We start from the raw sequence: 25,521 nt of genomic DNA, 5'->3' as shown, positions 1-25,521 counted from the left end.
TAGTATACAGAAACATCTGTGCTGAGTAGCGGCTGGAGGTTCCAAGGTCAAAGTGGGATACACCCCCGAAGTTAGTGGAGAATGACCAAGCTAAGATCCTGTGGGAATTCCAGACAGACAGGCAGACAAAATGTTAATGTCTAAACAACTGGATATAGCAGTGGTAGCTAAACAGCAGAAGAGGGCTATAGGGACAGATGTGGCAATCCCAATTGATAGCAACATCAAGAATAATAAACACAGAAAGCTTGAGAAATACCAAGGGCTGAGAGAAGAACTGGAATAGATGGGGGTGAACGCAACAGTGGTTCCAACAATAATAGGAGCACTATGGGCTGTGACCTCCAAACTGGGAGAATGTCTCCAGCAGATCCTAGGAACAACATCTGAAATCTCCATCCAGAACAGTGCAGTCCTGGGAACAGCTAAGATACTAAAGCTCCCAGGGCTTTGGTAGAGGACCCGAACTTGAAGGAAAAAAAGAGAGACCGCCTGGAGGAGGGCGAGTGGGGACTTTTGGATATAAAATTCCCCGTGTGTGTGTGTGTGTGTGTGTGTTAGTTTGTGCTAGTATGTGCGTCATCAAGTTAAAACAGTAAAAAAAGATGCAAATACATGGCCTTTTAGGGCTTCCGTAGATATGTGAGTACAATTGATATGTCAGTATAATATAATTTACGATTGTAAACTCTTTGTTCTAAGTAGAGAGCTAAACGCGCTTTCGGAGATGTAACTAGAATGGAAAAATTTGTGAAAACATTTGGATTTAGCATGCAAAAATACATAACAAACAGCTGTTTTTCTTTGCTCTGAGTCTTTGTCCTACTTAGATAGTTGGTTATGTTTAAGATGAGGTTTTCACGTGCATATAACATAAACCACAAGCATCACATCGGTGGGAATATCCCGAGGTCTTGCAAAAGGTAACTTAATCGACGTTTTACTGTTCGTTATATTTAACTTGCAATTAGGCCATCGATTAGTCAAGATAGCTAGATATCCTACGTTACCTAACCTAGTATGTGTTTGAAAGAAATATAGCTAAATATATTAAATCAATAATAAATGCTGCATTTATTTTTCTGGTGCTTGTAGTTTATAGCTACGTAGCTAGCTAGTCATTTCTTTTTCGCAGAATATTGCTGGTATTGGACCAAACTTTACTTTCATATAAATACTGCACCCGAGGAGAGAGCACCGGTTTCACACACACACATATATGTGAGCTTTAAAGAAAAATATATATATATATATATTGACAGCCACTTTTCATAATTGTTATTCGAGTCCCAGATCAGAATATGTTCATCATGTCGGTCTACTGTCCAGTTGTCTAACTTACTGAAGCAAAGCGCCGGCACTCAATGATCACCTTTATGGATTTCACTAACCCTCCCAGACTTGACAGGTGGAGATGTGCAAAATGTAAAAATTATTTTTAAATGTAACGGGAGGAGCGTTGATGAATATAACGGTGTAAAAGTACATTTTTGACCTCGCAAAGGTACTCGAGTATGAGTATAAAGTACCCTCTTCCAAAACAAATGTATAATTTGTAAAAGTATAATTTGTTAAAAAGTTACTTAAATAAATGTAACAGTAAATGTGGTGCGTTACTACCCGCCTCTGATCACGTAATTATAGCAAATTAGCAAATACTTAAATTATTAGACATGCCAAGCATCGCTCTAAGGTCGTTAGCATTAGCATAGTAGCATCAGGTTGATATGTGACTTTCTCCATTTAAAAGGTTTTGATGGTTAGTACTTCAAATAAATCACATGTAAATGTTAATCTTTGGCCAGAATTCTCCAGAAGACACATTTTCCATTATGTACCTCTGGTGATGTGGAAAGTCTCCCTTTTCTGACCTGTGAAATGTATTGCAGTAGCACTGCAAAAGTGAAGTTGTAATTAGCTTTAGAATAGGAAAAATTCTAGGAATTTATAGCAGAACTCAAAGATAAGCGGTTCTTGTCTGTTGGGCTACAGAGCGGTGCCACTATTCGGAGCATTTGTATGTGGGATGCATGTCAGTTCTAGATTATCCACTCACCAAGAACAATTTCAGTGTATTGCATTTTTGTCCCACTCCTCAAAACATAGACTAAATAATTGTTCCACATTGTAACTCAGTGATGAGGCAGGATTTGTTTTTTTGTTTTTTTCTCTGTGTGTGCACTAGAATAATTATGCTATGTTGACATCACAGCGATTTCAGGATGAACTTTCTGGGGACACATGCACCGCATGCAAGGTTGGGCTCCTGTACTCCTCTCCTACGCTTGCTTCACTTCATCGGTTACCTGTAAAATTCCGAATTGAAGCTCTTTTTTGTTTATTTTTAAAGCCCTTTATAGGTTAGCACCACCCCATATATCTGATCTTCTCTCTCAGCATACAACAGTCAGGTCTCTTAGATCTTCTGAGAAATGGCTCTTGTCTGTTCCACGATCTTCTCTGTGGTTGCTTCCTCTGCTCATTAGATCCGCTTAGAAACATATCTTTTCTTGCTGGCATTTCTGGCCATTTGTGCAATGTTGTTTAGAAACTTTAGCAGCTTTTTGCCTTATGTATATGTGCTTCAGTCCAAATTTTATCCCTCATGTCACATGTTTATTTTACTGAATGTAAAGCGCTTCGGTCAACCATGGTTGTTTTTAAATGTGCTATACAAATGAACAAACTTTTGAAGTCTTGAATAATTACAGCTGGGCATTGCAAAGCAGATTACACTGATTATTTGTATTTATTATTTTGTAGCAATATGCCAAGCTTGAATGAATCTGCTCAAATGATTAGATGGCTGTCTCAAACAGGCAACTATAAATGGTCTTGACTTGGAAACCTCTTCCCATAAGACTGTATACTGTGGCTTGGGTTGTTGCCTCTACCACATGATTGGAATCAGGCTTTACTGGCCAGGAATGTCTATGCACACTACTTCTACAAATAATTTGTCTTTGGTTTTTTAGTAGCTTTTGACACACAGCATGGTGGTGATAGTGATTCCCTACAGAAAGAGGATGTAATGGAAATGGGAAGAAAATAAATGGTGTGTGTATGTGATGGAGAGAGAGAGAAAGAGAGAGAGAGAGAGAGAGAGAGAGAGATGGGACGGTTTGACAGTGCAAGCCTTGCTCACTGGCCTGGGACTGATCTGTGATTAGCGGAAACTCTTGCAGGGTTAATCCAGGCAGCCTGGTGAGGCCCGGACTATCTGCTGTTGGTTATCAGTGGCCCAATGCACACCTCTCCCTGGATCTGCTCCACAGAGCTGCACATGCCGATAAAGCCCTGAACAAGGACGCAGCTAATGCGCACACCAGAGAGAGAGGCAGCGTTGTGTGTGCGTGGGCATGTTTGCATCGACATGTCCAGTTTTCAGATTTGCACTCTAAATTAAATCTGAGCTAATCTCTACCTCAGCCGGTAGAAGAAAACAGGTCAACATTCACGTAGAATTGCGAGCATAGCAGTAAAGAGTCTCGCCTTAGTCTTCTTTACCGTTCATTCTATTCATGTTGTCTTATTCTTCATAGGTTATCTGTCATCATATTCTGCACACCACATAGTATACATTATATGCAGTGGCATCTTTTCATGCACTATTACTCCTGCATTCCGATGCTTGGACTTTTCCCTGTGAAGGTCACTCTGCTGTCATCAGCGTTATTTTCATGAGCGAAGGTTCCGCGAGACTGGAACCCTCCTGGCACATCCTCCGCCATTAATCTCTCTGTGCAGGTCTATAAAGGAGGCTTGAAAGGAGGAGGCGGGAGGCAGCAGACAACAACGAGCATCCTGGGACGCTTCTCTCACGAGCCATGGCGAGCCAGCTATTGGTGATGCTTTTCTCCCCTCCTTCTCTTTAAAGGCACGTTCGTGGTGGTTAATAAGCATTAGTGGGGATGATGAGCTTTTAAAAGCTCGGCACGCTCTGCAAAGCTGCGGTAATTAACTCCCATCCTCTCTCTCTCTCTCTCTCTCTCTCTCGCTCCCTCTATGCCCCGCCCCTAGCTCCGCCTCCTGCAGACACCTTTCCAGACCCCAGTGCTGCATGACAGCACATGACAGTTTGTCTCAGGAGTGGCAGTCACACTGGTCCTAATCTGTAGTGTTTGCATTGTTCGTGATCGGTGCAGGTTCACCTCTGTGTTTGTGTGTCCTCTATTAAAAACCCTACTGAGGAAGGCTATAAATGTAGCCCACTCCGGAGAGAAAGGTGAGATAATGTGGCAGAGCCTGTCAATTAAGCGCCTGCAGCTGACAGCACTGGCTGAGTGGGCTGGTGGGAATGTGGGAGAGATGCAGACAGACAGGTGTCGTTTTGCCCTCCAGGAGGGTCCTTACAGCTGGCCAATGAAACCTACTTCTGTTTTCAATCTCGCTGCTAAGAAAAGAGTCAGATAATAGGGTCCCTCGTGTGTACGTGTACGTGCGCGGGTGTGTGTGTGTGTGTACCACCCATGGAACGCACGTTCATGAGTGTCAAATGAAACAGACAAAGTGTCAGTTTTCACCTTCCAGCAACAAAACGCCTGCTCCTTCGTGCTCGCACTGGTTCACTGCAATTAATGCAAATTCTCCCCACCACCTGTCGGCATGTGCGTGATGCTGTTTTGACTTTGAACTCACAGGGGGCACGTTTAGCCGATTTTGAGATGCCTTTATTGAACAAGTTGGCAGGAGAATTATTCACTTAATTCACTAAAAGTGTAAACAAGTTGACATCCTCACATAATTTATTCTCATGGCACTTTTGCTGAGGCTCGTTTCATCTCCTCCAACATGTTCCGACTGTAATACTGACACATTATATTAGGTAGAGGATGTACCTAAAGGTCTGAGTAACTTACTCTTCTCATCATTGCTAGAGTTTAGAGTGTAGGTGTTTTGACAGTAGGTACAGCTATGTTATCTGTGCTCGTAATAAACTTTATTTAATATATACATTATGTTAAACTGTATTTTAAATGTCCAGTTTACCCTGTTGTATGAGCATGACAGTGTCAGCCAATATAATTTATTGTCCTAATGACATAAAACTGATGTCATTATGACTAGGAACAAGACGTCAGAATAGATTTTTTCACCATTCTAAGATGCATAGCATGGTTTTATGGTTCACCAGGTCCATCAGATCTGGTCATAGGGGATGTGTAATGAGTTCTCCAGGATGCCACAGGACCGCTGGACCGTTGTGCACTGAACGGCGGTTTTCTGTTTCCTTCCATTTGTATGAAATTGTCCATGCTGGATCTTATGAAGTGGTGTGTTACAACATGCAGGCTTGCTCATTATTGCTCGAATCATCAATCACACTGTCTTGGGGTGTCTGAGTGTCACAATGAGTAGGAGCTGTGGACAAATCTATATTAAAGCAAAAAGTTCTCACAGGCTACTTGGCTAGGGATTTATAGAAAAGGTTTTATAAATGTCTTTAGGCACACTTACATAAGTGCTTGCAGTTTTAGGGAGAAAAAGTAAGTCTTGGAGATGTTTAGAAATAAAAGAGGATTAGAAAGTGCAGGAAAATGGATTAGAATTGTTCTCTTTTTTGAGAAGAGAAATTACTGCAGTTATAATAAATCCGTTATTCAAATCCCTCTCAAATGGGCGTTAAGAAGTCACCTTCAAACAGCAGTACTTTTCTTTCCCAGTGAACACTTTGGCTATAAGCATGGGCAATATTGTTGATAGTGGTCATTATTTTCTGACGTTTGAAGTGAAAATTGAGAAATTATTTTCTCGTCCTGAGATTTTGCGCAGCGAATTCTAAAACGAAGCGGCGGTCATCGAAAGCATTACAGAAGCACCGAGCAACCGTTGGTAGAGCAACCGTGCGAACATTAGTATCGCTCAATTCTGCTGCCTCTCTCTTTAACGTCCGCCAATCTGTCTTCATTCGCCTTTTGGGCCTGTAATGTTCCTAATAAATAATGATATGTAAAGTGAAGCCCCGGTGCGTGTGCGAGATGTGTACTGAGCTGGATGTGAGCATTAAAACGTATAGGCGGTCACTATCTATCAGTATTATTGCTGCCAGAGTTATGGGCCGCGGTCTCGCTATTTTCATTACACTAGCTAACTTTTTTTTCCCATCGATCATGAGTGCTCACGGCTTCAGACTCAAATCTACAACAATCTGTGAACATAACTCGGTCCGAGATATATATATATATATATATATATATATATATATATATATATATATATATATATATATATATATATATATATATATATATATATATATTATATATATATATATATATATATATATATATATATATATATATATATATATATATATATATATATATATATATATATATAAATGTTCACTCCTCCCTTTTCTCCTCTTCCTTAGTCCCACTGCACCTCTGTTCATCTTTCAGAGCTGTATGTTTCCATGTTGCTGAACAGGTAGACTGTTTCCTTGGGTGAAAGCACTGCAGAGAGCCCTCGGAGGGTCTCTCTTTTAGCCTGCGCATGTGTGCGATTAACGTTCGCAGTATTGGCTTTCTGGCAAATTGGTAACCGTCGTCTTCAGCGCTCCATATGAGCTCAATAGGAGGAGACAAAGAGCTGCGCCGGCTTCCTCAAGGTAATGCTAAAGATTGCACCTAATTACGGGACTTCAGCGGGTTTATTTCCTGAAAGCAGTCATAAAGTCCAATAGCCAAGGCCCTAGAGACACATTTAAGCTGCGCTGCCTGAACAAAGCAACAGAAATCGACGACAGCAGACCCGAGGACATGGTTGCTTGGGGGGAACATGAAGTGGTGAGTCTGGTTGCGAAATTGGGACAGAAATGAATTCAGTGTGCGCAGTTTCCTTTACATAAAAGTATAAGGAGACATGCGAGACATTAAGGGAAGCGTACTGAAAGAGGAGCCGGCCTGTTGGACCTAGGCGGCAGCAAGGGGATAGGGACAGACTACTTAGAACCTCTGGTATTTATCATGATATGCTTTTAAAAGTTTCCCTGATGCATAGTCTGCTTTGATGTTAGCCCAGGCAATGTGTGGTGAAAGAAGAAGAGTAACCTTGAACAGCGCGTTTGCCTATAGGCCCAGCTATCGGTTGATTGTGCATCTCCCCTTTAGCTGCAGGAGGTTTCTGATTGTGTGCTTAGCATTCATTTCCAAAGCCGTCCATATTCCTCTCTACAGTAGCCCACCTTGGTTGCAGTAGGAGTGTGGGGAGGCCTAAGCAGACATCTTGAAGGAGCACCGGCCCACCTCTGATGTCCATGCGAAGGACTGGCTGCCATGGAGTGCTTGCAGGAGTGCATCAGGAGTGAGACACAGAGCATGCTCAGTATTAACACGGCTGTACCCGACATGTCGTGGAGTAAGCTAAAGGACCCCTTATGTGAGAGGGGCAGTTTTTCGTACCACTCTGCAAAACTTTGACGGTTGTTAGATGTAAGCAGGAGAATTTCTCAAACTTCATCCAATGTATGAGACTGACCTTCTGATCAGAGAGAATAGGTCAAGTTAGTATATCTAGTTTAGCTTTCCAGTATGAATATAAACTGCAGCTTGGTACTTCAAACAGTGTGCCCCCTGCCCCAAAAGAATGGGAAAAAAAGAAAACAACCGTTAAGTTAGCTTGCACTAGACAGAGCAATACATCTTTTCTTATCTTACCTATACATGACATCCTAGGTTTCTTGTCAGGTGAGAAAATCTATGTCCACGTTAAACCAGGCCAAATTTTCCCCCAGGACAGCATTCTACTGGTGGGCTATATTGGGGCTGAAATTACCCTTGAAGATTAAAACAGTGCTCACTGCTCCTGTCCAAGGTTACTGCTGGGTGTCTAGGGTAGAGGAGACTTGAATTCTGCTCGCTTATACTTTCTGCCCCCCACCCCACCCCACACGCACACAGAGACAGAGAAAGAAAGAGGGAGAGAGAAAGAGAAAGAGGGAGAGAGAAAGAGAGAGAGAGAGAGAGAGAGAGAGAGAGAGAAAGAGAGAGATGCTTGTCCATTCAGGGAAACCAAAACATCTGTCATGCATGCATTTATGCAATTACATTTCTAAATCAAATTACACAGAGGGACCATTAATAAAATGACCAATTGCCCATATACAATCACGTTAACACAATGTAACATTTAGGGCTCTAATTGGATTTGGTTATGGAATGTAAAGAGACTACCGTCACAGCCTTGGACCACATATTTGTATTTTGTTTTTTCCAAATGTGATCATAGCCTTTAACGTTCTTCCCCAGAACCCCATCCATTCTGTTTACATAATCCCTTAAGCACGGTGGTGTCACTGCATTGATTTACAAGAGCTTTTTCCTCCCTCCTCAGGGCAGGTGAATTGGCAGTATTATTCCCCATCCCTATAGACACAGACATGAAGCAAAAGTTCAAAGAGAACATTATCACCTCTTACCAATACATACGGAACGTCTGGTAATGATCACGAGAAGGCTCTCATCTCCTTTGCACTGTGAGAGGCATAAGCGAGTCATGCGTGAGTGACAGGATAAGCAAGGGCCCGTCCTCCCTTTAGCTAGACCACCAAATGGTGAAACACACTGCCAGCTCAACACTCAGGCAGGTCAGGCCACCCGGATCAAATCCACATGCTTTGCCTAGCCGGCGAGCCGTTTAAGGACAACAACAGAAATAGCCACCGTTTTGCAAACAGGAAAGATTCAAATGTTTCCTTTGATGGCATGCAGTGCACTTTAAACACAAATTTTGATGTTGATAGGAAGTCAACATTCACTGGGAAGTTTTTTTTGTTTAAGCACCCTCTGGTCTGCAGGTCACCGTGGTTCATTCGAAGTTCACGGGTGCATGACACATTCCAGGACCTCTCCTCTTCAGCCACTAGCGTGTCAGCTAATTTTATAGCATATACTAACTTCCCTTCAGAGCAGGAAAAAAATTAACTAGTATAAAATTAATTTAAAGGGCATTGTATTGAGAAAATTTTATCTAAAATTACAGCTGTATGCCACTTGTGGTGGGTGCTGAAGACTTATCCTTTGTGTTTTTGTGTTCAGTCTGGTGGACAGGTGTATAGTGTTTGATTTTGACTTCATCTGGCCACGTGGAACTAAAACCAAATAAGCAAGCTATTCAGTTAATGCTGAATCCAACACAAGAGGTCCTGAGATATGACTCTAGAGACTTTCTTTGGGAGTTTGTTGCTGTTAATTTTTGGTCTTGTACTTCAAAATAGCATTTGTAAAACTGGGCTATGTTCACAGGAATGTTTGAGCAGTTAAATGTGTGAAATTTCATACCCAACAGAGAATACTTCACTTCAGATTAAATCGTACTCAGTGATATTGCCTAGAGCCTAGGGTTTCACATAGTCCCTGGAATTGGCAGCTTCTGAATGCAGTTTGTATGTTTGGCAGGCAAATTGTTTACATTCATTCTCTATGAACAGATATGATTTCATTTTTCATTTAATTCATTTATAATGCTTTATTGACATGACTGTGATCATGCAATTTTGCCAAAGGTATACAAAAGTAAATATGTATGTAAAAAGAAGGGAGAACCTCGCCCCCCAACAAAAAAACCAAATGAATAAACCAACAGACAGCCATACCGACAGTATGTCTTTATAGTGCTGTCATAAAAAATTAAGAATTTCCTGAAAATCCTTTTTTAAACATTATATATAAATCACTAATTAAATGACAGATATGAATCACTTTCAGTAAAACCTTAATGTGTTTTAAATCATACCAAATGTGACATAGTACTGTAGACAAATATTTAAATCCACAGACTCCACCACATTTTGCATACTTTTAATTTCTACCAGTATGAGTAGTCTTGGGAGGGAGGGGTAGAGCAGCAAAGGCATATAATTATTTCAGACAGTTTTGCTGCACAGGGCCAGGCGCTTCAGACTGCTGATCAATGCCTCTGTAATGACTGTGGATCTCTCTGACTGTGGCATTTAAAGACGATCAGCGCATCTCGACTCACGGTTGAGCGGGAGAGGAACGATTGGCCGTGATAGTGCTCCACCCCCAGCCTCCCTTGTGCTGCTCAGCAGAGTTGGTCTGTGCATTGATTGAGCTCTGTCATGCTGGGAACATGTGTAAAGATTCATGTAACACAACTGCAACAGATGCCTTCTTTGCTAAAAAAATATATCTCCAATCGGGCTGGATTTTTTTATTAATCTACCAATGCTTGGAGTGGGTCCAGCTGCTTTCCAGGAGCTAAAGGAAGACTGCAATCATTTTGCAATTTTAAGCACAGAACAGTTCAGCTTGCAATTCTGACCTCCTGCAATAAATTGACAAGCAATCCCAGGTCCTCTGAAATAATGTTTGTGCTTATGTACTCTTGCCTTCAGTGAGCTGTATTCACTTCACAGAAGGTTGTAAATGTTGGAGGAAGCCTAACCCACTTGGTTCCACTCTCAATGCAGCACGACTGCAGGTGCTGCAGACATGTCGCCGTCGGCCGATAGCTTTTGGCACAGCTTTATCTGTGCTCAGGCCTCAGCGGATCTCACTTATCACTCTCACAGCAATGAGAAAAGCAGGCGAAATTACAGTCGTCCATCATAGCCGATCCTGCTCAGTTTACTGTCCAATTTGTCTGGGAGCTACACGGATAAAAATCCCCGAAAGTGCTTCTTTGTGCTGATCAAATGGACAGGAAGTAGGTCAGGATTCGCGGGACCTTTCTAAAACCCATTTCTCTCAAGCTGCAATTAGACAGATACTCTTTTTTTTTTTTTTTTTGCGGTGTTCTCACAGACCTAAAAGCATTGACTTTGCAGCACAGTTCACCTAAAGCAATTAAGTCAAGAGTTGGCCTATGAATGCATGTTGTTTGTCCCCAGATGTATGTGAGTGGACATACATGCTAACGACACCTGCCAGTGGTCAGTACACATACAGTGATGCTGGCCTTGTATTGGATACTGTACTACTTGAAATGAGTCAATAGTACTACATAAATAAGGTTCACAACAGATTTTCTTTTGATTTCTTTTATTTTAAATGTCACATTGGTTTATGAGTAGTTTCAATAGACATTAAGGTGGGTGGAATTGTACACTGGGCCATATATTTTCCAGTCGAGTTGTATGTTCCAGGGCAACCCCCTGCACCGCCGAAAAAAAACGACACTAATTCCTCCTCAACATGAATATGTCATGAGTTGTTCACCCTGTATTAGCAGCTCAGCCTTTGGTGCGGAGCTGGACAGCACTGCTTGGTCAGCAGGGACAGGGTTGTGGTGTCAGGATCTCTGGAGTGGATGTACTCTGTTCCTATAGGTCACGCATCAGCACCTCGGCCTACACTTGCCCACTGCCCTTGGGGAAGAATCATCACCTCACTGAGTGATGCAGCGCCTATTTGAGTATAGGAATAAATCATAGCTTGAATCCACAGCATTATAGGCTTTCCCCCCCAAGTCATCTACCAACCCAGACAGGGTTTTTTCTGCTTTTGTAAACTGGATATCACACATTAAAACTTTCCATTAAGAAAAAAAAGGAGCATGGAAATCTGGTCTGTTATATTTCTCAATAAGGAGGCAATCGAATGACAATTTCTACTTGTTAATAAATCTGGATATGAAAAATAGTGATTGTAAGAAGCAACTCAATGCATTTCACTGGTAAAGTTCAAAGGACTTCTTACTTCAGAGTTCTTTTTGTTACTTATCAACCTTTCAAACCTCTGAGCCACTTACCAAGATAACCTTGTTTATTGGGTTTAATTGTGATTTAACTGTTTAGAAACTGCTGCATAAGCACAGTGTTGGTGCAATGATTCATTCCAGGTGGTAAAACTAAGTCAATTTTAGGTGCAGTAGTCTCACAGGTACCAGTGTTATAAATCATAAACAGTATGAAATGGCACTATTACACATATCTATGACAATAGCAATGTACAGTTTAAATCTGGAGTTGAGATACTCTGTGTGGAAACTTAGGCCAAAGTTTTATACAGCATGAGCTTGTGAAGGTGTCATCAATCACTCCTCTGGCCACCAACCTTTCTTGATTTTGAAGAATGATCTTAGTTCTTTTTGAATTTTGTTATTGGACTGCCTGTGTCTTGTGCTATATTAAAGTACTTGCAAATGGATGCTTCATGGCTCATGGAGTCATAGTCATTACAGAATTCTTCACTCCAAGCAGATCCAAAAAGTTTTTGGGAGCTACATGCAGCTTTGGCACTCATGAACAAAATATCCAACATCTCAGCCTGGTGGTAGAAGATCTTGTTCACACCATCAGTGGTCTAACCAACAAATTCACCCCAATGGTGCCAGTTTACACACCACCTCCTCAACCCCCATGAATGCTCGAACAATCCTCGGTCACTCTGGCATGTCTTGCTACACTAGATAATTATGATGGCTCACCGGGTCTCTATCAAGGCTTTTTGCTACACTGCTCATTGTATTTCAGCCTAATGCCCACCACTTTCTCTTCTGATGCTACAAAAATCATGCTTATTATCATACTGCTCACTGGAAAAGCTCTTCAGTGGGCTACAGCTATCTTAATCACACAGCCCTATGGAACTCACACTTATGCTGTCTTTGTATGCCATTTCAAGGACGTTGTTGATTACTCTTGACCTGGAATTGACCTGGAATTGACCTTGGTGAGGTTGCAGCTCAATTAGGGGGAAATAACAGCAGCAGAGCACTTGCTTACTTTTTAAAAATTGACTGCTAAAAGACGGCATGATTAAAGCACTACCATCTACTGCCAAAGTCTCAACGATACATTTGAAATCAGAAATGGCTTGTAAAGGCAGTCCCTTACCTTGAACAATTCTTGTTCAACTGGAGAATGTCCAGTTTTATAGAATCCAGACCTGTGTTGCATTATCAGTGAGTATAGGGCCCTTCAGAGGATCCTTAATTTGTTAAGAGTGAGTATCAACATGTTTCCTACAGTAGAGACTTGCACATTCACTTGCTCCTAAACTGATATGTTGTTCTTCCCTTTATTATTGTTTCAGCCTTAATTGATTCTGTAGCTGACAGGAATTTTACAGACAAAGCTTTGATTCAGGCTGCATCTATTCCAGTACCCCCTGCAAAATATCACTTTGTATAAACTGCATATTCAGTCAGCCTATTGGTACCGGTACTATTAAAGAAGTTCCACTTACACTCACTATAGGTATTTTTCATACAGAATCAATTTTTTGTCAATTCCCCTGAAAATTCAGTATTACTAGGATTCACATGGTTGACCAAACATAACCCTGCCCTTTCTGGAACCACAGGTGATCTTAACAAAATGGAGCACCTATTGTCACACACTGGAGGATGGACACAAACACTGAGAAGATGTAAGCAGTCAAGGCAGTGGGAAGCCAATTGCAAGAGGTTTTATTTTCCACACCAAGCAGGGCACGGAGCACTTGGGAGTCTGGCTTAAAGCCCGACTTCTCTCAGCTGGGTACAGTGAGGGCGAGTTCCTTCTCATAGTTCGTACAATCCAAAGTGGCACCAGGAAGCTGGAGTCCAGGAGGTATCCGAGGGTTATTCAAGGGGCAGGGTCTGGAAAACAGGCAGAGTTTGGCAACCAAAAGGGAATCTAACAGAAAGGGCTAGGTGAGAGGCAGGGTATAGAATACAGGCAACGTTTGGCAACCAGCACGGCAAACGACCAGAATAAAGGCTCTGTAAGCAACATAACAGTGGTAGTACTTTGCAATGAGGTTGAGATTGAGAATAGAATAAATAGGAAGTTTTACAGGAGGGGAATTAATGAAGACTAGGTGAGGCTCATCAGTACTCTGATGAGCTAGATCAGCTCTGTCACTGAGGACTGGATATGGGTGTGGCATTGGGTGAGTGGGTGAGGTCTGGAGGATTCATGATGGAAGAACCATGATTGAATAACCAGAAGATCCCTTAACAGAGAGACAACTGCAATACATTACTAGGTTTAGGAAAGGAAAGCAAAACATGAAAACTAAACATGGCAAAAAAAAAACAAAAAACGAGAACAGAAACAGACTATCGCAGTGAAATAAACACAGAACACACTAAAAATTAAACAAGCAACAATACAGTACATATAACACAGTGTTAGTGCAATGACCAGCACTCAGGAGAGGAAACAAAGGATTTGAATACACAGGCTAATGAGAGGGAAATGAGGAACAGGTGAAACTAATGAGGGGTGGAGACTAGAAACAAGTGAAGCCTCAACAGGAAACAAAGCATGAAGGGAAAACATGACACACTCACACTGCATAGCCATACTGTTTGACCACTAGTATTAAAAGCCATAATGCCTAAACACAGCTCATCTTACCCCCTGAGTACAAAGACTTATACATTATCTTTAGCAAAGCCCAAGCTGCACAATTAAATAGACATGAGGTACCACGGCCCACAAGACGCGGGCTTACCCCTTTCCATTGCTGAATCCAGTATTATGGTGGAATACATCCAATAAATACATCCAATTTATTGAAAAAAAAGATCCCAGGCTAACAATGAGAAGAGCTTAGGGTTTATAATGATGGTGTTGGGAGATAATGGCGGTTCTTCAGCTTGAGTGGGAAGCTGAATGTATGGTGCATATCTGTGTGGCTTCACAGCTCAGAGACAAGGTAGTTTGAAGCCTTGTTTGTTTTCTAATGACTGACTGAGATTGACTGAGGATGTCAGTAGGAGTCACAACTCTTATTGTGTACTTTTAAAACTTGCTTGCCATGGTGTAAGTACAAAATGTTCTTGATTTTTGCACACCTTGAATAAACTCACTGGTACTTACTGGGAGGTGTCTTCACCGTCTCCTTGTGGTGAACCTTCTCTTCGCTTCTGCTCGAGATTGTTACCCCACCACAAGGAATTTCATCTGAAATGGTTCCGTTCACTTCTCTGCTCAAAGAAAAACCTCAAATCCTGGCTTGGAACACAGCAGTCCAAGATACCTCTGAAGGCTTAATAAACTACCATCCCTATTTTGAAAGTTCCTGACCCTCACGGTGTCATTGCTTGTGGTAGAGGTGGACCAGAGATTGATAGTGAAGCAATTCTCTCCCAGTACCATGGTATGCCTGTTAAAACTATGCTTGTGCTTTTTATTCCTGGAAACTCACTCCCATAGAAAGCATTAACGAAATTGGAGAAAAAGTTGTTAGCCATTAAAGTGGCCTTGGAGGAATGGCAGTACTGCCTAGAGGAGCCCCATCACCCTTTTCTCGTACTCACAGATCACAAGAATTTAGTGTATATCAAAGCAGCAAAGTGTCTGAATTCCTGACAATCATGTTGGGCTCTGTTCTTCACAAGGTTTAATTACACACTCACGTTCAATTAGGTTCTAAAAACACCAAGACATATGCACTCCTAATGCATGCATTCCTGATCCTGTCAACGCCCCTGAGTCTAGTAAAACCATAATATCCCTTTCAGGCATTGTGGCCCCCATGAAATGGGACATTACAAATCAAATGGAACAAGCCCCTTCCTCTGACCCACCTCTGGAAGACTGCGCCCAAGAGAAAATGTATGTTCCATTACCTCCAGTGGACACATTCGTTACTCAGCTCTGAACATCCTAGTATCTAAAGAACCCTCATACAGGTAAGTCACAAATATCGGTGGCCCTCTCTCCCCAATAATGTCTCAGAGTTTGCCATTAACTGTACTGTATGTGCACAGAGCAAGTCCTCCTATCAAGTTCTATCTGGCTTACTGCAACCATGCTTAATCTCTCATCTTCCATGGTCACATATAGCTGTGGATTTCATAGCAGACCTACCCCTCTCTCAAGGAAAAAATACTATCCTGGTGGTTATTGACCATTTGTCCAAGGGATGCAGACTCCCCAAACTACCCACAGCCATAGAAGCAGCCAAAGCACTCTGTGCAACCTTGGATATCAGCCACCTCTCTTCCTCTTGCCCAGTGAACTCTCTGAAGTCCCTGGTTTAAACAAAGTGAACAAACTTGGGAGGATTCTGGTGCACCAGCAGAGGGCAGTCTGGAGCAGAAAATCCAAGCAGATGACCAGAGACTGGCCTTCATATGCTCTGGGGCAGAGATTGCCCTCATCACATTTCATCCACCATCCATGTTTCACTGCTTCCTCTTCCGAGCAGCCATCCTCATAGACTATTTTGACTGACTGTTGGAATGTTCGCTCTTTTGCCTTTTTTTTTTTTAGAACTTTGCTTGATTTTTGGGAACGATCTTGGATTGGACCTTTTTTTGCTCTTGATTTTGTTTTTTGTACTGCCCTGTGTCTTTTGCTGTATTAAACTATTTGCAAATGGATCCTTCAAACTTCTGAGTCTCAGTCATTACACAAGGTTGTGTCCTCTATTTGGACATGTGCGCCGAGTGTCCTAAAAATAAACTTGTTTTTCGTGCTCTGTTTGCTCCCTCTCCCATCTGTCCAGCAGCACCTTGTCTCTCCCCCAAAGCTGTACCTGTGAACCTGTGAGATGTGGTTACCATGGAGACCCGTGGGCTTGATTAAAAGCAATGATGGATGGTGACCTCATGCAAGTTCTTCTCCACCTCTTTCAATCAGCCTCCCTTCTCCTTCACGCAGCTTATTTCCCTTTTCCGAGAGACGGGAGGAGAGCTTTTTTGGCCTATACAGGTGCCATGCAGTGTGCAGAGTCAAAGGGCATGTACTCTGTGTGTGTGTGTGTGTGTGTGTGTGTGTGTGTGGGTCTGTCATCTGAGGTGAGCACACATGCAGTGACAACAGTTACCTTCTAGTCCACCTCGACTTCCTCCCCACACTCTCTGTGATTCATTACACCTCTTTTGTCAAGGAACAGGCAGACGATCAGCGGCCAGCTTTGCCAGGATAAATGGCTGAATCCGCCGCTCCCCCAAGAAAATTAGGAATCCAGAGAAGTTTCTTTGTGCTGCTTTACTGCAGAAAATATGAATGTTTGTTGCTTTATTTAACCAGCCTGGAAGAAGATCACTTTTTAATTTATATTTACTGTCTGGGGAAAGAGAGAGAAAGAAAAAGAAAGAGAGAGAGAGAGAGAGAGAGAGATGGAGAGAGAGAGAGATGGAGAGAGAGGGAGAGAGAGAGAGATGGAGAGGGAGAGAGAGAGAGAGAGAGAGAGAGAGAGAGAGAGAGAGAGATGGATATATGAACACACGTTGCGAACAGAATACAATATAACATCTGGCATAAGAACGCTTTTTTTTTTTTGGATGATGAAAAGTACTGAAGGGCAAGTTAATGAAATGGACTGTCCGAATGACATATTGTTATTCAGCATGTGAAGTGCACATGTCCCTGCAATTGCTCGTAATAAAAGCAAAACACGTGATTTCTTTATTTAAAGAAAGGGCTGTATGTATTTCAGAGCATTCCTTCTAGTGGCTGGCTTGTGTAACTGAGCTATTTATGGACATGTGTGCCTCGAGGATCCTTAACAGAGACGAGCTAGTAGAGCTGGTAGCATTAGTGTTGTAGCTGAGGAAGGATTAGAACATGGCCGAGCCAAGAAGACCCAGCGCAGTGTATTATGCTCTTGGTGGAGTGTGGGCCAGTTAACAGAGTTGTTATTTGATGTTTAAAAAAAGAGGGTTACTGTTCATGGTTCAAAGCATGCCGGTTCATGCGTGTAAGACGATGCATAGCTTGCAGGCAAATTGGCTGAATTGCGTTTACTGATGATGTGACTATCGGTGGCAGTTGCGGGATGAATTGTGAAGAACACTGAAGCATTGTGACCTCTCAGAAAATGGAGTGGGACAATGACCTTAAACATACCACTAATAGAGATCTGATCTGAGATCAGATAGAGATCCTGATCTGATCTGAGAGATGGGTATTGAAAGCACATTGTAATTGATAAGCATCAGCTGTGTTAAGCCTAATCAAATTCTGAATCTTTGTGTTATTTAAACACTTCCCTTTTCATAAATGTAGAGAACAACCTGTGGCAATGAAACATATTTTAAAAGTTGATGAGGCCTAACTAAATAATTACAGTGCAGAAGTACTAAAGTGTACATGCAGTGTGCACTGTGCAGATGTGTTTTGTAAGAACATACAAGCTGGATCATGAATCACTAAGATACTCAGATACTCTACATTAAATGGTAAATAACATTAAATGAATCAGATTTAGATGGAGGATAATAAATGACTAAAACATCCGTACCCATAAGTAAAGACAGTGGTTTGTTTATTAAGGCATTTGATTGGTCTATTTTTATTTCCCTGAGATCCCTGAGTCACATTGCACCACAATTGCAACAGTGCAACTATACCACAAATTTCACTGTAATATGCTGAGTAACAACACATTGACTGGTTGCATATCACTGTGTTGTTACATATTCTTACTTAATTATTATTAGACTTTAATTATAGTGTATTTACACTATGGTATTATAATGTAAAGAGCTATCATCCCCTGGATTTCCAGCAAATACCCTTGATGGCGACTAATTCGAAAGGTCACAAAGACAAACATTTTTTATAGTTTTTTTTTTTTAGGCGCTGGCAGCCCTTGGCATCCCTGCCACTGCATTAATCAGACATTCATTAAGATTGTTTGATTTGTCTAATTACTGTGGAGACCCTAAATGATGCAATACATAAAAAGAACTGTAAACACAGATGCACATACTGTAACGTTGGCCCAAGTGCTGCAGGGTGCAGAGCAGGATGCACAGACTCCCTTGATTTGGTGAAACATTTAATGACATAAAACACAGAAGACAGTGGTGGCACTCACACATAACTTTAACAGTGAACGTGAATACATTTAACGCTAACAACGATGACTAGAACATTTAACAGAGACTATACACACAATAACCCTAGCACTAGCCATATACTGACATTCTACACAAACACTAACAGTGACAATAGCAATGACCAACGATGAGGTGCACACTGACACTTAACAACAAAAACCCTGTGAAGGTGTGCGCCCTTACGGAGGGTGTGGCTACAAACAAATGTGAACCCCCCTGCATGCGGCAGGCTGTACCACATGACTCGTGGGGGGGGGGGGGGGGGCATTCCATGACACCCTCAAAAATTAAAGCTGACATTGCACTTTGTAATCTTATGTTCAATACACTGGAGTACAGAACCAACATTAAAGCTCCCACACTATGGAATAACCTTCCTGTAAATGTTTGAGACTCAGACAATATTTAATATTGTCTCAATATTTAAGGCTAGGCTGAAAACCTATTTGTACAGTCAGGCATTTTATTATCTACTTCCCATCTTAGGTAAAGGTGTAGGTCTGGGGTCCATGGGCATTGAGAGATGGTAAACTGGGATGTTATGATGCTGACGCTTCACTTCTCTTTTGTCACTCAAGTTTGATGACTGAGAGCATGATGTTACTGAGCCTCAACCCGTCTCAGCTGCCATGGCTATTCCCACCACCCCCTGATGATGTCCCCTGCTGTAGCCCACCACACCTCAAACCCAGCCAACTACTTCTCCGTTGGCCTTGATGGATGTTCTGTTGTGGGATGGGTTTCGGACACCTGCACACCATCGAGACAAGACTCGGACTTCTAGAAAACCTGACTGAACATTAATTATTATTATTTTTTATTATTATTTATTTTATTTTTTTTCTCTTAAAAATTGTTATTACTGTGATGACCGTCGGCCAGAGGAGGTTGGGCCCCCCTTTGAGTTTTGGTTCCTCTCAAGGTTTCTTCCTCATGCTCTAGGCAGTTTTTTCTTGCCACTGTCACCCTTGGCTTGCTCACTGGGGGCTTGGACTTGGACATTTGTAAAGCCGCTTTCTGACGTCTGTTGTAAGAAGCGCTATATAAATTAATTTTGATTTTGATTTTGATTTGATTTGCACTAGTGTTTAAATACATAGCCACTGCACTGTAGTCCTTGCCTCTTTACTGGTAGCTGAGGCACCGAGATACTGCCTGTTCATACTGGCCTAGATTGACGTGGATATGACCATGGATATTGCACATGACGTGCTACTGTAGAAGCAACTTCAAACTCGTCATATAAGCGGCGATGCCCAGGAGGCAGCGATGCCTCTTGAGCCGCTGCCGATTCGGATGAAACGAGGCTCCTTTCAGCACCTGCTGCAGACGAGCAGGGTGCGGCCCACCACCCTGCAGCTCTGTGCTCGTTAGCTGCTGGAGCGGCAAGCCTCATTGTCCGGGAGAAGGCGAGAGATAATGTGGGGGCAGATGGAGATTGATCTGACAGGATGAGGCCATTTAAAAGGCAGCCCGTGATTAGAGAGAAATGAGGCAGTTAAAAAGAAGAAGCAGCCAAAGAAGAAGAAGAAGACAGAAAGCTTTCTTTTCTCCTTTGCTTTGCTGTCCTGAAGCTGAATGAAATTGCTATTGACATTTTTTTTCCTTCCTCTTTGTCTCTTATCCTCTTTTCAATATCCAGTGAACCATAATGTGCCTCCATACCCATCCTTTAACATTCAACAATAAATAGGTGACACATGAACTTTTTCATACGAACTATTTTTGTGGTTATGTAAAGGGGTAGAAGATTTAGGGGATTACTGTTGTCTGCCATCCCTTGCAGTCAATACGCAGAGAGCAGAATGTTCTGCATTTTGAAAGGGAGGTGATCAGATCAGGGAGGCCTATCAAGTTTTAAATAGATGCACTGCTACTTAGGTGAGAGAGTTGGTCCAGCAAACCTAGCACTCAACACACATTGGATAAAAAGAGTGTCATGCTTATAGGCAATCTGGCTTTAGTCCTGTGCTTTTTTACTTACTAATGCATTACAAATATAACGAAAAGTCGATGTTTCGGTATCTGACATCAGCAATTGTGGTTAATGTGGATGATGTTAATATGATAAGAAGGACATGTAGAGAAGTATGAGTAATGGCCCAGGTTTGCTGATATCAGTCTCTGTAGGTTTTGCTAAGGCTGTATGCCATTTAATGTGGCACAATGTGAAAGTTAAATTAGTGGGGGTAATTTTAGAACAGGCTCCATATGGGTGATAACAAAAAGGCTGTCAATAATTATCAAGGTGATGGTAACTGCAAGGTGGCAGATTGTCCCTTTTCTCATTCGCGTGGAATGCTATTGCATAGGTCTCCTGTTCACAAGATCTAAATAAAAAAAGAAACCACCACCATTTCACTGCGAGTTATATTGTGTATGACTATGTATGTGACGAATAAACCAAACTTGAACTTGAACTTGAACTTGAACATTAAAAACAACATCAACCAACTTATTTTTAGCTTTCTTGGAGAGACATCTCTCTATAATAAGAGCCTATTGAAATATATTGCCCAGCAGAATCTTACACCCGCAGATGAGCGGTAGTATGTAGTTGTGTGGAAGGAAACTAAAGGTTTAGGTTAGCGATAAAGCCGTGGATATTGCCTTCTGACTTCCAATGCCATCACCCATGCTTGATCTGATTCCTACACGTTCTTTGGTAGGGTGAAGCAGTAATTAATTGGTCGAGACACTGGTTTGCCTGTTTTATCTGTGTGAATGGAAGAAGTGCGCCTCTCTTTCTGAGTGAGAAGTACACGTCTCTCTCTCTCTGAGTGAGATGTCTCATTATTTTGTTCTTCCCCAACAGTTGTTCAGTGAGAGACATACAGGTGGTAGAGAAATGGAAATTTCCACCTTATCGCCACACAAGGTTTTGTAATAAGCGGATTATGGATTTTTGGATTCGCAAGATAGAGCCGGGATTGCGGGTGACACCGTTAAAAAAATAGAGGAATTTTCTAATGGTTGTCATACATTGGAGGAAGGTAAGAACCGCACTAACACACAGCAACTTTTAAATGTTGACATTTGGCTAGGACTGTGTGTAAGGATAACCTGTCAAAAATAAATAACTGCATCTATACTGTGCATGATGAGCTACTTGGTTTGGTTCACACACATTGTTTAAGTTGGGTTGTGTCAGTTGTAAAACCACAACACAGGTCCCAAATGTTGCATTGTTAATGAAACAATATACACTGATCATATACCATCTCACATCAGGAATATATAGACTGAATATATATAGACTGGCCACTTTATTAGAGGCACACATCTAGTATTACACTGGACATCCTTTGGCCTTCAGAACCACAGCAATTAATTGTGGCATAGATTTCACTAGGTATTGAAATTTTTCTGCAGGAATTTTGGCCCATGTGGACAGGACAGATTCTCCCAGTTGCTGCAAGTTAGATAGAGGTATTGACATGCTCTGAACACCCATTCTATCTCATCCCAGAGATGCTCTATAGGATTAAGATCTGGGGACTGTGCCAGGGAAGTAAGAAAAACTCGCTGTCATGTTCCTGGAACTAATACATGACTATATGACCCCTCTGGCATGGAGCACTGTCCTGCTGAAAGTGTCCTTCTACCATAGAGCAAACAGCTGCCATAAAGGGATGAACTTGCTTAGGTAAGCCCTACTGTCCATATGTCCATCTTCAGGTATCTGAGTACCCAGGCTGACACCTAACATGAAGGACTCATCAATTCATGCAGCCAAAATCTGTGCCAAAATCTGACCTTCCCTTCGGCATGGTGCAACAGAAATCTGGATTCATCTGACCAGGCAATGTTACTTCACTGCTCAGTGATCCAATTTTTCCACTTTTTTGCCCACTGGAGTCTTGCCTTTTTTCGTTTCCCTTAGACAGCAATGGCACTCAAACTGGTCCTCTGCTGTTATAGCCCATCCATGCTAAAGAATGACAAGTTGTCCATTTAGCCACATTAGTTGGAGCACCAGCATTGGCTGCAATGTGCTTGACTGTGCGATGTCTGTTTGTCAGAACGATTCTTGACATCCTCCTCTGACTGGCTAGTCTAGCAGTGATGAGCATGCCTCATTTAAAGTCATTCAACATTCCACAAAATGCTCCATTTTCCCATTTTAATGTAGATTCACACAGAAACTGATCCACGGAAAACTTGCTCACCTGATTTTATGCTGCACTCCAGGGTCACGTGTCTAATTGCCATACAGGGCAGTTCCAATTTTGAAAGGGCAGATGTAACGTAGCCATTCAGTGTATGTGGGAAAGGTGTTAGCATATATATGAATTATTTTCAAAACACACACACACACACACACACACACACACACACACACACACACACACACACACGCACACACAAGTTTAGATGCTAATAGTTTCAGAAAATAATTTCAGAATTTTCCGTATTTGTTTATCACTGCATAATCACATATTTGTTATTTCTTTTGTTTGATACCCCCCCCCCCTTATTAACAAAATTTAGAAAATAAAATAGTAAAAATAAACAACCAGTAAGTGTGTCCAAACCTTTGACTGGTACAAAGGTGCAAGGGGACTCACAGTTGTTATTGTAACCACACCCACCTAGAATAGCACACACCTGTGCTGGGTTGAATGATACATGTCTGTCTGGCTACTTTAAACATCTGTTAGTGTCATTGTCGCTACTTTGTATTTACATCAATCTCTATGTACATCGCTGTAGCAGTAACGTGGGTTTGTGTTTGTCACTCATTTACTACAGCAAACTAAACACTGAACATTATTTTCACTTGAAAGAAAATAGACAATGCACAATCACTCTCCCTGGGTTCTGTCAACATCATCTCTCTCACCTCCTTTTCCCTGCAGTGGCTTGCCTGATCTGCCTGCGGCTTCGAGCCTGACTGGAACGCAGGGCACCCTCCAGAACCGTGGAAGGAGAGAAATGTCCACGTGCTTTCACTCTAATTTTCTGCTTCATTTCTCCTTTAGCGCCAGCGGCTGCCTCCTTGGCCTGCTCTTTCGACAACCTCGGTGTCTGTACACGTCAGTCAGATGGCTCTCACCCACCCTCCTGCTTCAGGGTCTGCGCTGAGGCAGAGACCTGGCCAGGTTGCTGCAGTTCAGCCGAGGTGACACAGGAGCTCTGTTAGGTCTGCGGCGGGGCAGCCAGAGTGTGGCAGCTGCCACTCTCACCACGGCGCTCCCCTGTCATGTCAGGGGCCTGCATACCACCAGACAGGCTAGGCTACAGGAAACACCATTCATTTGTACCAATCCAGAATGAGTAGGATAAGTAGGCCTGGCTGCATAATAAAGAAGTTATTAAAGTACAATTTTTTTGTGTGTTTTATATCCTGACTGAAGGACAGCACAGAGGCAGTAATTATGGCAGCACAAACACTAAGCACTAGGTTAATTGAAGCAGGGGATGTTTTATACACCCCCTGCATCCTAGTAGCAGGATGCAAAATGCCGGCAGGGAAAACTTACATTGAGAGACACAACTCGCAGGGATCATACACAGAAACATATGCAATGTATATACGCTGAACACCCCTGTCTCCAAATTGGAGGATCCATAGAGAGTGTTGGAGAATAACAAGGCTAAGATCCTGTGGGCCCTCCAAATCCAGATAAATAAGCACATAGTGGCAAACCAAGCAGACATCATGATAGTAGATAAAATGCATAAAACAGCAGTGGTAATATATGCAGCAGGCCTAAGTGATGTAATCCCTTTTTTGTCCTTCTGCTGTATCACTAAATAATGAATCAGTTTTCTCACTCTAACACTGTAAGTTCACTAAAGCTGAATATTCACACCAAAGGTGTATGTTTACACCACATTTTCAGACTTCAGATAGAGCACATGCACTTGTCTGACCATAGCCCAAACCACTGTCCAAAGGCAACTGAGTCAGACTTGTCTAATCAAAGAATGGGGTCTTCTTAAAACTTGACTGGAATAAAAACCTGCAATCAGACTGGCTTTTTGTAGAGGAGATCAGACTCCCTGGCTACTGAGCACATAATTATATAATTAATGTGCAATTATTCTATATTAACCAATTATACTATAACTAATTACAGTATATAATAACTATATCTATTTCAATATAAAATCACTCAATACACAGTTATTATAAATTGTTGCTGTAAGGTTCTGAGCATGAGCAGAGATGGAGTCGAATGCAGGTATAGTGGATGCAGTTAATTAGAGAACAGGGGTAGTCCATAAACGTAATCCAAGATACACGCAAATTTCGTAATCCAAAAAGCAGTCCTCAAGGCATGCAAGACAGGAAACAGGCAAATAAGGTAATCCAAACACACATGCAAAAACATGCTCAGAACGCAAAAACGGCTCAGAAACGCAATACAAGATGGCAAGACATTACAAATACAAACTGGCAAATACAAACTGAACACACACAGCTTATATACAGAGACAAACAAGATACAGGTGATAGCAATAACAGGTGAAGATACCAACCAGAATGTGGAATCGAGAGAAATCAAAACAAGGAAGCACTAGGAAACAAAGCCAGGAAATAAACAAACATGGTAGTGTTGCCATGAGAAACGTGACGCGAGGGAGCTGTAAACGTGACAGTTGTATATAAATGCATGTTATTGGATCACCTCTGTTATCAGTTTCCAGTACTGTAGGACTGAAGTATTGAAGAGTTGAGCTCTTCCATGATGTATTCCCTGCTTCACAACCAATTGGTGTGTTGGACTCAAACGCAAAAACCCAGTTCTTATTTCTTTATATGAGGTA

The 25,521-nt window shown here is 41.9% G+C and overlaps 1 long non-coding RNA gene across 1 annotated transcript; it reads left to right on the top strand.

The window, feature by feature from the left end:
* Positions 1-639: 639 nt before the first annotated feature.
* Positions 640-25,521, top strand: LOC113573840 (uncharacterized). The gene is made up of 4 exons (XR_003410247.3): positions 640-923; positions 19,326-21,412; positions 21,563-21,740; positions 23,730-25,521. It is a non-coding gene; the product is annotated as an uncharacterized LOC113573840 (long non-coding RNA).

Source organism: Electrophorus electricus, chromosome 1, assembly GCF_041902795.1.
Source record: "Electrophorus electricus isolate QZ-2024a chromosome 1, ASM4190279v1, whole genome shotgun sequence".
In the NCBI taxonomy this organism is placed as follows: Eukaryota; Metazoa; Chordata; class Actinopteri; order Gymnotiformes; family Gymnotidae; genus Electrophorus; species Electrophorus electricus.
The sequence above is the reverse complement of the archived record's forward strand: the minus strand, read 5'-3'. Positions and strand labels throughout refer to the sequence as shown.